The 14,805-nt window shown below is 41.3% G+C and overlaps 1 long non-coding RNA gene across 2 annotated transcripts; it reads right to left on the bottom strand.

The window, feature by feature from the left end:
* Positions 1 to 726: 726 nt before the first annotated feature.
* LOC144591831 (uncharacterized) lies at positions 727 to 11,291 on the bottom strand. 2 transcript variants are annotated; one of them, XR_013547030.1, is made up of 3 exons: positions 11,151 to 11,291; positions 6,405 to 6,481; positions 727 to 823 (listed from the first exon to the last, which is right to left on the bottom strand). It is a non-coding gene; the product is annotated as an uncharacterized LOC144591831 (long non-coding RNA). The 2 variants fall into 2 exon arrangements; XR_013547031.1 differs by lacking the exon at positions 727 to 823 and adding an exon at positions 923 to 1,890.
* Between the last annotated feature and the right edge of the window lie 3,514 nt (positions 11,292 to 14,805).

The following is a 14,805-nucleotide window of genomic DNA, read 5'->3' as shown; positions in this document are numbered from 1 at the left end:
AATGCAATTATAAAATTAAATCTTGCTTACTACATAACTATTTAAAGCACTATGCAGTAGTTTTATCCTGCAAATTGTTTTTTGATATGACTGGAAAATGAATGCCTATAATCCATCGTGTTTAAGTTTGCCTTGTGGCTCATCTGTTTTTATAATGCAGGAGCTTCCTCCCACTCTAACTTGCCCCATTTCTCTATTCCTTTCTCCTTATGTATGTGTTAAGCCTCCTATTAAATGCCTCAGGGCTTAATGCCTCGACAACCATCAATCCTCCTCTCATTATTTAGTCAGAGGGTGGTGAATCTGTGGAATTATTTGCCACAAAAGGCTGTGGAGGCCAAGTCAGTGGATATTTTTAAAGCAGAAATAGATTGATTCTTGATTAATACAGGTGTCAGAGGTTATGTGAAGAAGGCAGGAGAATGGGGTTAGGAGGGCGAGATTGATCAGGCGTGATTGAATGGCAGAGTAGAATTGATGGGCTGAATGGCCTAATTCTACTATTCCTTATGATTATACCACATTCCCGCTAATCTGTATTGCAATCCAAAGAATAATCAATAGTTATGAATGAAAAATGCTGGAATAACTGTACTTGAGGCAATGAGTATTTAAATAAGCGAAGGCATACGAGTTTGGCACACACAAAAATATTTTTTAAAGTTACACATGAAATAACATGAAATGCTATGTTTTTATTTCTACCATTTAATTCACTTACCATTCTGCTGCATGTGTGATTCAATGCTCTCAAACATAGGTGATTTTTGTTCTACATCTTCAGGCATAGAAGCATCGGTTAATGTTATAGTCTCTCTCCCTCCTGTTGTCAGCAAAAATTGTGAAACGCTTAAAAAGTTGCAGTTTAACTACTGATAATTAAATTGATACACACCACAAATTACAGCTATTTTCATATCTGGCCACTCAAAGAGTGTAACTGAAATCAATTTTATTAAATTGTAGTTTATAGCATAAGGTCTAACGTAAATAACAACCCAAAATGTAATATTCAAGTGACTTTCATTTATCAGCACCCAGAATGTATCTGACTGTAAAAATATGCCAGAGGTTTGGAATCACAGATTAAACTCGTATCCAAAGTACACTATATAAGCACACTATACAAGTACACTATTCTAATCCTGAAAGAGTTTCGTTAGTTAAGGTAAATAGCATTAACGTCTTATTACTGAGATAATTTTATGAGATTATTATTTAAATACTGTTTTCCCAATTGGGAATTTAATTTAGTTGTATATTGCAGTTTTCCAACTAATACAATTAGCAGGTGGAATATCATGCAAAGGGGGGGGGGGGTTAGGGGAAGGAGGTGCACTCCAAGATTCCAATACCCTGACATGGTGTGTTATTCGGCACCAGGAGAAAATAACTGCAAATTATCCTTCTTATCTGTATTACTTATTTCCTTCTCCTCCTCACACGGTTTTGAAAATTTTGTGCATTAGTTAGACAGATAGGTAGCCAGGCATGCGAGCATCTGGAGTGTGCCTTCAGCATTTCCCATTCATGACTAACTCAACGGGGACTGCTTGCAATCTTCATTGTACAATTTAGTGTTTAGAGTGGGGAAAATAAAGTATTAACATCTAATATTTAATTTATTCATAACATGTAAATCTACTTATTATAATCTGGATTAATTCATACGGCAAAATGTACATTTATAAATGCATGACTGAGATGATGCAATGAAACCGAGCATTTTAATACAGTGTGCAGGTGTTGCATTTTGAGGTTTAGTTTTAAGGCACATTTTTAATGTCAATAATGAAATTCAACAATTAACTTTAATACATGCCATGTTTCAATTAGGATAGTGCATGCAAAACCTACTCCCTAATCCCACAGAGATATTGTAGCTCAGACCTGTAGGGTAGCAAAGAAAGAGAAAAAAATGGCCATTACTTTGAGGAAAGAGGAAGAAAAACTGCATTAATGAAAATTAATTAATACGTTTGACATTTAAGAGGTTTGTTTCACATAATTTCCACTAATGCTTAACTGACTTCACCAGCATTATAACAATCATTGGCTCACAGTGCCATAACATCACAGGCTTAGAAACATTCAAATGATTTATTTAAACAACCACACAGTATGATGTGTAATGTTAACGATGCAAGACTCACTATTCTTGCCGTGACCTCAAATGTTATCCGTCAACTCTCAGTAAAAATGTCATGAGGCAATTCAATGAAACATTTTCCATTTGAGGCAACATTACTGCAACACAGTAGGACGCAAATTAACAATGGAGTAGAAAGGAGTGAGTCTGCTAGTCGTGAGAGATACAATGTGGAAACAGGCCCATTGGCCCACCGAGTCCAAGCCAACCAGCGATCCCCATACACTAGCACAATCCTACACACAAGGGACAATTTACAAGCCAATTAACTTACAATCCTGTACGTCTTTGGAATGTGGGAGGAAATCAGAGCACCCGGAGAAAGCCCATGATGTCACAGGGAGAACGAACAAACTCCCTAAAGACAGCACCTGTAGTCAGGATTGAACCCGGGCCTCTGGCACCGTAAGGCAGCAACTCTAGCGCTGCACCACTTGGCCGCCCCTGCTGGTAGAGGTAATCTCATTCAAATTCAATCACATTAAGAGATGACTTGAATGGCAGCGACCCCTGCAACCACTGGCCCACTCCTGAAGCCTGCAAGACACACCCTCTGCTGCTGCAGTGGGTATTCAGCCCAGGACTGGGATTGAAACTGATCTTTGTGGTTCAGGAAGACCCCATTAAAATGAAGGTAGATGGTCACCTTAGCCTTCAGCCCCAAACTAATGACCTTCCTTCCCATTTTTCATTTGTCCGTGACTGTCCGGAATGATCTCTGCCACTGGTGTCCCTCCCATCAACTAGTCAGCCTGTTCATTTGATTAGGTGACAAGTGGCAACAGAGCCAAGATGGCTAGTTCTGCAGTAAATGCTTAGAATGCCAAAGTCAATACGTTATGAGGATGCAATTTGGTTTAGTTTAACTTAGAGATACAGCGCGGAAACAAGCCTTTCGGCCCACCGACCAGCGATCCCCGTTCATTAACACGATCCTACACACACTAGGGACAATTTACAATTTTACTGCCGAAGCCAATTAACCTGCAAACCTGTAAGTCTTTGGAGTGTGGGAGGAAACCGGAGCTCCCGGAGAAGACCCACGCAAGTCACGCCTGCTACAATCCTACCCAAACCTGAACTTAAGGTAGCAGATCCGCTGAGTGTGACTTTTAAGAGAAATTAAGTTTTGCATTTGAACTGATTTTTACTTGAAGCCATTAGTTAAAATCATGATGCCACACATGGCAAATGTGTGAACATTCACATTGCTTGGTCTCTCCGTGCACAGTGTCAGAAGGCAGTGGAGGCCAATTCTCTGAATGCATTCAAGAGAGAGCTAGATAGAGCTCTTAAGGATAGTGGAGTCAGGGGGTATGGGGAGAAGGCAGGAACGGGGTACTGATTGAGAATGATCAGCCATGATCACATTGAATGGCGGTGCTGGCTCGAAGGGCCAAATGGCCTCTTCCTGCACCTATTGTCTATTGTTCTCCACGGCATATTCAATGTCAGTAATAGTCCTTTATTGTACATGGTTATGAAGAACTTCTCAGATCTGCAACATTTACACCTTCTTAGTGTTGATATTCAGTTTGGTACTTTGATAAACAATTCTTTATAACAATAAATTAATTAATTTTAATCAAACACAAAATTAAATCAAAAAATTGTTTCAAAGTGATAATTTGACTGGGAAAATCTGCCAGATAAGTGGAAAGTTTGTAAGTTAGTTTGTGATCAATTTAAATTGAATCTAGTATTGATATGGGTATGTCCTTAGATTCCCATCAATATGTGATGCATGGCAATGACAGCAATTTTTTACATATATAGTTAAATAATGCATGTTGCTTAAAGTTAATTTAGACCGCACTGGAATGATTCTGTAAATCATGCAAATGATCTCTGACTAAAGCATTCTCCATCCACGTTGATGTTATCTCCATAGGCAATCTGGATGATAGCAAAAGATAACAGGAGAAATAAGAATAGCCGTCCATAATATTAAACGCTTGAATGATGCTGGGAACATCAGTTTGTAAATGACTCGGCAAATCATCTGCTCAATAACTGCAATAAAAACTTGCACAAATTAGCAACCCAAGAAAGTGAGGAAAAGATTAGGTCTCAATTAAGTCCCCTTTCCACAGAGGACCTTCGAGAGTCTCCAGTTTTAGTTGGAAACATGGCGATCCAAATCTCATCACCTTTCTCCTTTGCCCAGTGATGCACTGAATACTGGGAGTGGCCCAGAGATGCTGAATTGGACAATGGTGTGAATCTCAGGAAACTCACAAGATTGAGTTTAGAGTCATGGAGTAATACATCCTGGAAATACGTCCATCAGCCCAACTCATCCATGGCAACCAAGATCCCTCATCAAAGCTAGTCCCATTTGCCTGCGTTTGGCCCGAATCCCTCCAAAACCTTGCTTATACATGTACCTGGAAACAAATATTTTCAGGGCATTGATACCAGACTGTGTGCTGCTCTTCATACTCATTTCCTTGAACAGCCGGAAAATTGATGTTCCAGAGAAACTCTTGCTGACAAAGGAGACACAAGGAACTGCAGATGTTGGAATCTTGAGCAAAACACCAAGGCAGCAGTGTTTTCCTCGATTACAATGCAAAGGGCACCCAACACCAATCTTAGGGCTTGGGATGCCTGTATATGATACTTAGATCATTCAAATGTCCATATTCTAAGATGATCATTAACATTCTAGAAGTAAATGGGGGTGGGAGTTGGGTTGGGGTGGGGGGAAGAGGCCGACTGGACAGAGCGACAGAAGAAGCAGGATGGTCTGGCAGGGAGCAGATAAACAGCAGCAGGTGCGAGGGGCTCGCTGGGTCACCTTGCGAGTAAGGAGTGGGGTCAGAGGCTAGGGCTCTAAACGGCCGGGGAGACGGTGGTCAGCAGGTCATTCCTTCGCCACCTCCAACAGGATCCCACTACTGGCCACATCTTCCCATCTCCACCCCTTTCTGCTTTCCGCAGAGACCGTTCTCTCTGAGACTCCCTGGTCAACTCGTCCCTTCCCACCCAAACCATCCCCTCCCCAGGTACTTTCCCCTGCAACCACAGGAGATGCAACACCTGTCCCTTTACCTCCCCCCTCAACTCCATCCAAGGACCCAAACAGTCTTTCCAGGTGAGACAAAGGTTCACTTGCACCTCCTCCAACCTCATCTACTGTATCCGCTGTTCCAGGTGTCATCTTCTTTACTTCGGTGAGACCAAGCGCAGGCTCGGCGATCATTTCGCTGAACACCACTGCTCAGTCCGTCTTAACCTACTTGATCTCCCAGTGGCTCAGTGCTTCAACTCCCCCTCCCATTCCCAATCTGACCTTTCTGTCCTGGGCCTCCTCCTACACCCCAGCGGTATGAACATTGACTTCTCAAACTTCAGATAGCCCCTGCTTTCCCTCTCTATCCCCTCCCCTTCCCAGTTCTTCCACTTGTCTTACTGTCTCCAACGACATTCTATCCTTGTCCCACTCCCTCCCCTGACATCAGTCTGAAGAAGGGTCTCGAACCGAAACGACACCCATTCCTTCTCTCCAGAGATGCTGCCTGACCTGCTGAGACACTCCAGCATTTTGTGTCTACATTCCATTCACATTCAGTTTCCATTTAATATTTGTTTTATTTATGTCTCTGGCTCTCCATGGTGCTGTGCAGACACAGGAGAGGTGTCATTAGTGGGCCAATGGGTGTCTTGTCATTTCATTATCACGTGACGTCTGTTGGACCAGAAAAACGGATAATCCAGTAAGGCTCAAGAACCGAGGGTGCCGGAAAATCAGTGTTCAACCTGTATTGTGCAATGCAATGCATCATTAACTTTCCAAAGTACTACAGATAGATAACCTGATCTTAAAAATAATGGTGGCAGATGACAGTATGGAATCAAACACGTAAAATACAGACACGTCTGGACACAAAGAATGGACAATAAATCCAGAAATATTTTCTTTTAATTAGTATGAAAGATTTCTATAATAAAAATATGTTATAATAATTATCTGTCATAAGCAGATAAAATCATACATAGCAATTTTCCAATGTCATTTTCAATAACATAATGTAATTGAGCAGGCTGTAATATCTACTGATGTTTAACCTAGATGCCAGGCTCTCTAGCACAGCAGAATCTAAATTGCTTTTGGTGGATCAGAATATTTTAATATAATTTCACCTCCGAACTGTTTGAAGGCAGAGTCTATAAACGCTAAAAAAACTGAAAAAAGATTGCAATAAAGTGAACATTAAAGAAGAGTAGTAAGGTTCTGCTGGCCAACACTTACCTGGAAGACTCCACAAACCGGAAACTTCCAATGTTCTCAGCTTTTTTTCCAACTCAGCCACGCGATTGCCTAGAATCCTGCAGAGATTAGAATAATTGCAAAGAGGCTTGTTGAACAATGCTGATGTTAAAGCAGGTACAAAAGAACACAAGAAATAAAAGTTGGAATTTGCCTTCCAAAATCATGAGTCTGTTCCATCATTCAATAGCTTTTTTTACGTAGAAGGTGGTGAGTGCCAGAAAGATGTGGAACGCGTTGCCAAGGTAGTGGTTAAAGCAGATGCATTAGTGGCACTTAAGACCTTCAGATAGGCATGTGGATATGCAGGGAATGGAGGGATTTCGGTTATGTGCAGGTAGATAAGTGATAGTCTTGGCATCATGTTCAATGTAGACATTGTGGGTCAAAGGGCCTGTTCTTGTGTTGCACTGTTCTATGTTTAGTTTAGTTTATTTTAGAGATACAGTGCTGAAACAGGCCCTTCAGTCCACCGAGACCGCTCCGACCAGCGATCCCTGTACACTAACACTACGCCACATATACTTGAAACAATTTACAATTTTACCAAACCAATTAGCCTACAAACCTGTACGTCTTTGGAGTGTGGGAGGAAACTGGAGCTCCCAGTGAAAACCCATGCAGGTCACGGGGAAAACATACTAACTCTGTACAGACAGTGCCCATGGTTAGGATCAAACCCGGGTCTCTGGCGCTGTAAGGCAGCAACTCTGCCACTGTACCACCATGCCACCCTCGGATATAATAAGATCATATCTGAATCTTTCCCTCAAAGGTATTTCTACCCAATCCCCATATTTCAGAATAAATTTACACATTCACCTTGCCTTAAGAAAATACACATTGGTATAAACACAGGACTTTTATTATTTATTTATTAATAAATGGATATTAATTCTTACTGTGATGAGTTCAGACTGTAGTGAGAGCATTCATCATACCTTTCTCACAGGCCATCAACTTACATGCCATAAAAGAGTAAGTTCACAAGACCAGCACAGCGGACTATAATTTAAATGAGTTGGTTTATGGCCATGACAATCATCACTGATATATCATAAATTATGTTCTGGGTATTGCAATCAGTGGCAAGGTAACAGTATAGGCTCCAGGCATCAACGCATCTGTCCTCAAGGATCTGTCTACCTCTGAAGTATGGATTTTGGTTTACCAATATTATTTTCTATGTTTACAGGAATCACTGATGATGCTTATCATTAAATATGTTTCAGAAACTGTTGAATATCTTTCTAAGGGCTGGACAAAAGATGTGTATTGAATTTGAAACACAGAGGCGCAGGGGACTGCAAATGCTGGAATCTGGAGAAAAAACAAAACTATTAGAGGAACTCAGGGGATTGAGCAGAATCGATGGGAAGGGAGGGGAATGGAAGGGAGGAATTATCGATAAATCATGTTGAGACATTGCATCAGGACTGAGTGGAGAGGGAAGTTAGTTGGTAAAAAAGGAGAGGTGGAGGGGTGATACACAGGCTGGTACATGATAGGTGGACCGAGTATGATGGGCAGATGGAGTCAGGCGGGGAGAGCGAGGAGTGGAATTAGGAGACAGATGCAAGTTGGTGATAGTTGAAAAACAAGGCAGATGGAGCCAGGTGAGGGTGGAGTCAGAGGCAGGTAGGTGATAAGCAGGGGCACAAGATTTACAAGTATTGGAACCTCATCTGAAATCAGTGATAATAGGAACCATTAAGGAAGAATCAAAGATGGATAAGAAAAAGGGAGATATTGTGGGTAAAGTATGTGGGAGTAGGTGAATGAACTAGAATGGAGAAGGAAACAAATATGGCAGATGGGCGGGTCGGAGGAGAGGGATAGGTATGGAAAGGGAACAAATATGGGAGTATCAGATGTGGATTGGAAGGAGAGAGAGAAAAAGAGTAACATAGCAAGTAAAGGCTACCTGAAATTTGGAAGTTCAATGTTCACATTGAAACATAGAAAAATATGCCCTTTGAGCCAGCACCGCCATTCAATTTGATCATGGCTGATCATCTGAAATTAGTACCCCGTTCTGGCTTTTTCCCCATATCCTTTGATTCCTTTAGCCCTCAGAGCTAAATCTAACTCTCTCTTGAAAACATCCAGTGAATTGGCCTCCACTGTCTTCTGTGGCAGAATCTATTCCACAGATTCACAACTCTTTGGGTGAAAACGTTTTTCCTCATCTCAGTCCTAAATGGCCTACCCCTTATTCTTAAACTGTGACCCCTGGTTCTGGACTCCCCCAACATCGGGACATTTTTCCTGTCCAATCCTTTAAGAATTTTATATGTTTCTATGAGATCTCCTCTCATCCTAAATTCCAATGAATACAAGCCCAGTCGACCCATTCTTTAATCATATGTCAGTCCCACCATCCCAGGAATTAAACTGGTTAGCCATCACTGCACTCTCTCAACAGCAATAATGTTCTTCCTCAAATTAGGAGACCAAAATTGCACACAATACTCCAGGTGTGGTCTCACCAGAGCCCTGTACAACTGCAGTGGGACCTCCTTGCTCCTAAATGCAAATCCTCTTGCAATGAAGGCCAACATGCCATTAACTTTCTTCACTGCAGTTTTTAGTAGGCAAAACATTTTAGTTTTGCCTACTAAAATTGCTCCTTTGCATATTACACCAGTATTTTAACGGAGTGGTCCATTTTGTTCCTCTAGTATCTTTGTTTGTGTCCTCTGTAATGGAATTGTAAGGCAGAAAAAGTTGAAACAATTATGTGTTATTATTATTATTTGACTGTTCTTTAAAGGAATTATGACATAAAAGGACCTCAGTGTTTCTTATATCATACTGAACATCTAAAGAATGTTTGAACTAAAAAGCTCCAAATGTTCAAATGTGTTTTGATGTATAATTCTCTTCCTCAGCAATTCCAGCAAAGACTTTCAAGCAGAGACCTTAAATAAATTTCAGTGTGCAGTTCCTCATTGGTTAAAGTAGCAGCTAAGTAGCTCTGGGGTTACATCCATGCCCTGGTGGTGTTAGAGAGGGACTACGCACTGTCCACGGGCACCCTGTGGGATTTCCGGGACCGCTGGGCACTGCGGGGGATTAAATGCATCCTTGACAAGGAGTGTAAGATAGTTGTATAATAGTTTTATTGTTTGTCTTGTATTATGGTGGTGGGTTCTGTTTTGGTTTTATTGTATTGTATATATTATTTTAATATTTGAATAAATATTTTTGATATTAAAAAAAACACAATGTGCCGGTATAACTCAGGTGGGTCAGGCAACATCTCTGAAGGACATGGATAAGCGACGTTTTGGATCGGGAAGAATGGTCCCGACCTGAAGCATTGCCTATCCATGTCCTGCGCGATCACTGAGTTACTCCAGCACATTGTGTTCTATTTAGCATCCACAGTTCCTTGCGTTTCCAAGGAAGCAGGTTAATATGGGTTATGATACAGTACAACCCATGTTGTAGCAGTTTGTGTAATGCATATTCACCCGTACAGTATTCACAACTCACTATCAAGAATTTACGACATGGAGTAAGAAATTCAGATGGGAAAAACCCCAAAAAACACAAAATGTATACGGAGAACTTAACAAGTTTATGAAGGACAATGCAGGCTGCCAGTTCCCAGGGAAACACTTAAAATATTTGCTTTGGAAAATAGCAAGGCAATCTGTTCGATTGATACTTGTCCAACAATATTTTATAAACAATGTAACATCCAACTCTAGTTAATTAAAACCACAATTCTTTCTCTTCTGCATACAATATAATCCGAATTCTCTTGCCCACAGACTGCACATCACAAGGACATTACTTTTGATAAAGAAACTTGCTGTAGGACACATCCCCACTTATAGCATAGGATTTAATGGAGAAGAAAGGTTTTACATTATAGAAAACTGGATAGTTTATGAGCCCCCTTCCCAATAAAATGGGTGGTACACTATATTCATGAAAGTATTAAAACCAAAAGGTATGGATTTTAGAATGCCAGAAATTTGTCATGTTATATTTATAATATTAAATATTGTTTACAAGCTAGATTAAAAAAAGTAATGAGCTATTATAAAACAAAAACGAGATACAAATGTCAGGCAACATATTTTAAAGTTGGTTGAACTTCCTGTTCTTTAGTTTAGTTTAGTTTAGAGATACATCGTGGAAACAGCCCTTTTGGCCCATCGAGTCTGGGCTGACCAACGATCACCCACACACTAGTACTATCCTGCACACTAGGGACGATTTACAAAAAAACAATCGACCTACAAACCTGCATGTCTTTGGAATGTGGAAGGAAACTGGAGCACCCAGAGAAAACCCATGCGGTCACGGAGGGAAGGTATAAACTCTGTACAGATTGAATTTGTGGTCAGGATTATACCCATGTCTCTGGCACTGTAAGGCATCAACTCTACCGCTGCGCCACCGTGCCGCCCATTCATGCCAAAACATTGCTCTTTTCCTGGACAATTATGCATTTAGAGAATCAGGGAAAGGCCCTGTTCCTTGATGAAGCGACTTTATTATGTAAGAAAAAACTACTTTGTTAATTGGTTTTGAGTTTAGTCGTGACAAAGTATTACATCTGCTACCAAGGCCATTATTCTTTAATTCAATCTCCTTGTTTCCAGGAATTATATAATAACCGTAGTTATTTACTTATCTTTACCATCTTCACATGAACAGATTTAAAACTGCAGCACAAGAACCCCATGGTTATCGAGCGGAATGAACACGTGCCTGTTTGTCTGGCGTTGGTGCTGAAGAACCATATTCTTGTCGTGAATTGTCTCAAGTAAAGCAGTCGCCAGTGATTTCAGGTCTGAGATGGACTGTGGAGTAACTGGCAGACTGCAGCCATGATCTTCTGACAGAAGCTCTTGGACTGTAACCAAAATGGAAAAAATAACATCAGTTACACTGAAGATCCATACAAGAAAAACAGCCATCAAATCAGTGAAATTATTTTCAAAGGCAGCACAGTGGTGCAGCCTTACAGATTTAATAATTGTTGCCTTACAGTGGGTTCGATCCTGACTACGTGCTGTCTGTCTACAGTTTGTACGTTCTCCCTGTGACCACATGGGGTTTCTCCAGGTTCTCTGGTTTCCTGCCACATTCCAAAGATGTGCAGATTTGTAGGGTAATTGGCTTCTGTAAATTGTCCTTAGTGAGTAGGATAGAACTAGTGCATAAGATGGTCATTGGTGTACGGGGATCGCTGGTCGGAGTGGACTCGAAGGGCCTGTTTCCATGCTCCATCTCTAATCTAAACTAAACTAAACTAAACTAAAATACTCTCAGAGAGAAGCTAGGGACATGGGCTGAATACAAACCTGCAAACATAATTAGTTTGTTGAACCATATTGAAGTACAACTCCCCAAAAGCAACATGAAACTAGTGACCCTCTAAGTGTAACTGCATTACATTTCTAATGTATTTCAGCCGTGTTACTGGTGTTACCACAGACCTATTCAAGAATAGCCATTTTGCCACACCTCAGAATCAAACGTCACATTGGCAACTGAGATAAATTCCCCCTGGCATAAATTAGCATCAGGTCACTCATCAAAATATTGTAAGAAAATAACTGCAGATGCTGGTACAAATCAAAGGTATTTATTCACAAAATGCTGGAGTAACTCAGCAGGTCAGGCAGCATCTCGGGAGAGAAGGAATGGGTGATGTTTCGGGTCGAGACCCTTCTTCAGACTGATGTCAGGGGGGCGGGACAAAGGAAGGATATAGGTGGAGACAGGAAGATAGAGGGAGAACTTGGAAGGGGGAGGGGAAGAGAGGGATAGAGGAACTATCTAAAGTTGGAGAAGTCAATGTTCATACCACTGGGCTGCAAGCTGCCCAGGCGAAATATGAGGTGCTGTTCCTCCAATTTCTGGTGGGCCTCACTATGGCACTGGAGGAGGCCTATGGCAGAAAGGTCAGACTGGGAATGGGAGGGGGAGTTGAAGTGCTCAGCCACCGGGAGATCAGGTTGGTTAAGGCAGACTGAGTGCAGGTGTTGAGCGAAGCGATTGCCAAGCCTGCGTTTGGTTTCGCCGATGTAAAGAAGTTGACATCTAGAGCAGCGGATGCAATAGATGAGGTTGGAGGAGGTGCAGGTGAACCTCTGTCTCAACTGGAAAGACTGTTTGGGTCCTTATATTGTGATAATATTGTGATTCTTTTTGTAAAATATTTTCCAAAACTGCCTTTCAGAACCCGCTTGCCATATCGATTTTAATTTACATCAAATAGCTCATATTTCTAAAGCAGGGTTGCCAACCAGAATAGACCAGCAGGAAAATTGTCTTAAGCAAAAGAACTCTACAATATAAAATTCTGAGAAGCATAGACAGGGTAGAGAGTCGGAATCTTTCTCCCAGGATGGAAGTATCAAAGACTAGAGAACACAGCTTACAGATGAGAGGGACAAATTTAGGGGAGACATACAGGGCAAGTCTTTTTGCACAGCACGTGGTGGTTGCCTGGGATGTCATAAGGTCATAAGTGACAGGAACAGAATTATGCTATTTGGCCCATCAAGTCTACTCCACCATTCAATCATGGCTGATCTATCTATCCCTCCTAACCCCATTCATCTGTCTTCTCCCCATTACCCCTGACAGCCGCACTAATCAAGAATTTATCTATCTCTGCCTTAAAAATATCCATTGACGGCCTCCACAGTCTTCTGTAGCAAAGAATTCCACAGGTTCACCACCCTCTGACTAAAGAAATTCCCCCTCATCTCCTTCCTAAAGGAACGTCCTTTAATTCTGAGGCTATGACCTCTCGTCCAAGACTCTCCCAGGTGTTGCCACGAGCAGTGGCAGACGCAGATAAATTCACGTTGTTTAAGAGGCTTTAAGGTCAGCATGTGGATATGCAGGGAATGGTGGGATATGGAGAATGTACAGGGAGATGAGATTAGTTTATCTTGGCTTCATGTCCAGCACAAACATTGTAGGCCGAAGGACCTGCTCTATGTTAATATAAAAACATTACAGAACTATTGCTGTGCCTCAAATTTTTCGAATACATAGATTTCTCCTTCATCACATGCACTAAAATTTCCAATTTTCCTTCCTTCCAATGCAGTGGCAAATGATGCAATTAGACATTTGCTTGGATTCCAATAGCCTTTCATTAAAAAGCTTTCGTAAGGAGCAAATGTCAGGACAGGGGCTTTTCAGCTGCTGGGTAATTGAACAAAAAAGTATAGACAATTCTAATGAACCTGGATGAGTGGAAGAGAAGTAGGCTATAACTTTCAAGCAAAATTCACCAGGGTCACCAAATAGCAATCAGGGTAAACTTTTATGTTCCAGTACTCAGTTCTCTTATGGCTTATAAAGTATATGACACACTTTTAGAAGAATCACAGTATGACTTAACAATATTCAATACAGATACCAGCATTTTTTTCAGAAAACGACTCCATGGTCATTCTATCCTATTATAAGACCTTCAAACCTTCTTTTAATTACAAACTTATTTCAGTTGTTTTTTGGTCACTAAACACTGTCGACAGACCAACCAAAATAATCTTTACTGAAGATAGACACAAAAAGCTGGAGTAACTCAGTGTAGGAAGGAACTGCAGATGTTGGTTTAAATCGAAGATAGACACAAAAAGCTGAAGTAACTCAGCGAGGAAAGAACTGCAGATGCTGGTTTAAATCGAAGATAGACACAAAATGCTGGAGTAACTCATCTGACATCTTTACTGATGGCTCTTAAGCACAACTTGTTTCTATTAGCTGCTTGCATTAAACAGCACAATATCTAATTTTCATGCAATTATTATCACGATAATGGATTTCACACAAATCACAAAGGGCAGATACTCAAGTTATTGGGAAGACGGGACTGTGCCAATCAACACTCCCAAAGCCAATTAAACTCTCATCTCAACTGGATCCAATTACTGAGATACACAACCCTCTTTACCAAGCCGGATGCAGAAAATGACATAATATTTCAGATGCAGGATAGAAACATGTATTCACAAGAATAAAAACAGTAACATTTACCTGTTGAAATTCAGATTTTTTTTTAGATTTAGAGATACAGCGCGGAAACAGGCCCTTTGGACCACCGGGTCCGCCACGCCCAGCGATCCCCGCACATTAACACTATCCTACACACACTAGGGACAATTTTTACATTTGCCCAGCCAATTAACCTACATACCTGTACGTCTTTGGAGTGTGGGAGGAAACCGAAGGTCTCGGAGAAAACCCACGCATGTCACGGGGAGAACGTACAAACTCCGTACAGACGGCGCCCGTAGTCAGGATCGAACCTGCGTCTCAGAAGCTGCATTCGCACCGTAAGGCAGCAACTCTACCGCTGCGCCACCGTGCCGCCCATGATTAACCCACTCTGGACCTA

The sequence above is a fragment of the Rhinoraja longicauda genome, unplaced genomic scaffold (assembly GCF_053455715.1).
Source record: "Rhinoraja longicauda isolate Sanriku21f unplaced genomic scaffold, sRhiLon1.1 Scf002187, whole genome shotgun sequence".
NCBI classification, from domain to species: Eukaryota; Metazoa; Chordata; class Chondrichthyes; order Rajiformes; family Arhynchobatidae; genus Rhinoraja; species Rhinoraja longicauda.
This window is presented reverse-complemented; position numbering and strand designations above follow the sequence as displayed.